Below are 2893 nucleotides of genomic sequence, written 5' to 3'. Positions count from 1 at the left end.
GGGGCCACGAGGGTCGACTTGTTAGCCAGACACAACGGCCTCTCGAACTAACGGACCGCTCCTCCAGCGACGACAGCTCCGAGCCGACAATGTTTCTGCGAGGCCCCTCGCTGCCAGTCGAGAAACGCTTTGCATCGGCCCCGGCCGCATCAGTTCTCCGAGTATTCCACAGCTTCGTGACTCTGCCGGAAGATCGTCGATTCGGTCGAATCGTATTCGAGCACCCAAGCGAACCAGACGCACACGTTTTGTTCCTCGCTTCCGCGGATCTCGCCAGCCGATCGCGGGACACCTGACTGTATCGGTTTCACTTCTCAGGATGGGGAAAGGTCTTTGATTTGGATTCGATGAATTTTGTTGCATTTCACCCTTCTTTGGATCGTTGACGATTTAATCCCGTGTTTCTTTAAAAGGAACTTCTGTTTTCGTCGGAACAACCGAGTTAAGGGATGATTATATTGGTTTACGATGATTTACCCTCATCTTTTAATTAAACTCGTTTCTTATTAGGATCTGTACATTTCATTTTCCTAGTAGTAAATTTTTCAAATCGTATCGCGGTATTTCTAAATCATACGGAATTTAGTATACTTGGATCTAATTAATCGATACGTAAATTGCTACTATAAATGCAATGATGTGCAAATACAACTTGTAGCCACTGTATTGCCACTGTATCGTGAAAGATTTGGAGGAAATTCGTGACTTCTTTTTTCGTCGCTATAATCACCATCAACCATTGCAACCTCGTAAAGCTTCTCTAAATAATTTACAGCACCTACCTTGTCATTTAAGCCGCTCGGTAGCCTTCTCATTGATCAATTTCGAAATTGGAAAGCAAAGAAAAGGGATGACGTCGCCTGTTTTCTTCGAACATTAATCGTGTATTTGAGTAATAAAACTGAAAGATTTGCAAAATGTGTAGCGGATCAATTCGGCTTTCGAAACACTCAATTTATAAATACGACATAAAATGGCAAGGCCGAGAAGTGGTTGATGAAACGTTAAGAAGCTATCAGGGGTCAGAAGCATTGTTCACCATGGAAGCTCTTTATTGATCGACCGCGCTATTTCAAACGGGTCGGCGTCGTTAAACAAATTTTCGGTAAAGGTATTCCGACTCGCGGTCGGCCTGTCTAGGGCCGCTACGAAAAAATGTTATTATTGGACGTTTCGAGGCGAAAGCGAAACCGTGTTCGTCGAACCCACCTTAATGAAGGTACATTCTTCGCTCGCCCTTTCGATCAAGATATCTCCCGTATAAATTGAATGCTTTTCACCGAAGCTCAATCAAGCCGTGCGGTAGTCGAAAAAATGCCCACGGTGGTACGATCTCGATTAGAGGAACCGGCGGCGGTCGCCGCGGCATGCCGCGCGTTCAACTTTGTCTTTTCCAGCGATTATCTTAAAAACGAGACGACTTCGATGCCTGTGCTCGGCGAGGGTGTATCGAAGCAAATCTGTTCCGAGAAACGTTCTCGCGACACGCTCTTTGTAACTAGAAACATCGCAGGTACAAGATTTCACCCTTCCGGACATCCCTATTTTTGTCATTATCATAGATGTGTATTCTATCAGATTCTATTTGGTATTCTATGGTATTTTATTTATAGAAGCCTTGTAAAAATTAATCCAGTCTAACGTAACTAAAAATGTCGCAAGTGGAAGATTCGGCCCTTGTTGCAGAAGCTTTATATACTCGTCGGTCTCTAGAGATTGCAAAACGAATTTTGAAAAATAATGAAACAAGGAAACATCGTCGGATTTTTTTATTTTCCGATGTATAGAATTTAACAGCGTAGTTGTTGAAAAACTCATATTAGTAGCTCGAAATATGCAAAAGAAGAGTTAAAGATTGAAAGATTTCCCCTTTTTCTTATAAAATTAGTGCTGCTGGAAAATAGTCGGAGAAATTGATTACGCAGCGTAAAAGTTAAGTCGGAAATTCTAAGAACTTGGAACATCGTTCGAGAAGAAGAGTATTTATATTCGAACAGAATGGAATCATTCTCTTTCCTTTTTCGAGACATTTCTTCGAATGGGATTTCATTCACGGACAATCAAGTTTTACGAATCACCAGGGAAGAAACGAATAGCCGGACGCATGGCTCGATTTTCGTAGCACAAGCGCGATAACTCTTTCGACGAATTAAAAGTTCTCTAAGAAACAAGAGGGGAAAGAAAAGGGGAAAAATAGGAATTTGGTTTAGTCCCCGAATACCAGACAAACGAAATATCTTAGGAAACCGCCCACGAAACGAATCTTTAAGGTCGTTATACTCCTTTTAATTAATGGCCACTCTCATATTCTTCCGCTCTCCTTATTCTCGCCCTTCGTCGTTCGCGATGTCAATCGCTACCTTCCCCTCTCCTCTCGTTCAAGCGCAAGCCTTGATAAATCAAACCTTCCAACAAGTTTTTTCATCACCTCTATCTTCCTTCTTTGAAAAATTATTTCGGTAAATTTTAATTAACTGTCCAAACGTGAATTTCTTGGCGCTTATACTTAGACAAATAGTGGACGAAGATTTAGAAACGAACGCAATTGACTCACGAGAAGACATATTTATATTACCGAGACCTGCACTTGCAATTAGAAGTGGCGAGGATGCTCGCAGAACAGACACGAACAAGTGGAGTCGTTCCGACAAGAGCGCATCTCTCAGGCTCGTCGAAAACCTGATTCCGTGCCACTGTACGGAGCATGGCGCTTGCCGCGGCGGAGGTCGCATTTCTCGACGGCCGGAGCGGTCTAAGCGTAATCAGCGCAAGCACGCAAATTAAAGTCTCTCCTGTCAGTCTCGACCTCCCTTCGCGCGTCCCACTGACCTGATTTCGTTTGCTCGAGGAAAAAAGGAAGCCGACACGGGCCGCCGCGCCGGGGCTCCGTAAG

Source organism: Bombus impatiens, unplaced genomic scaffold (genome assembly GCF_000188095.3).
Source record: "Bombus impatiens unplaced genomic scaffold, BIMP_2.2 scf_0142, whole genome shotgun sequence".
NCBI classification, from domain to species: domain Eukaryota; kingdom Metazoa; phylum Arthropoda; class Insecta; order Hymenoptera; family Apidae; genus Bombus; species Bombus impatiens.
Note: the sequence above shows the minus strand (reverse complement) of the source record.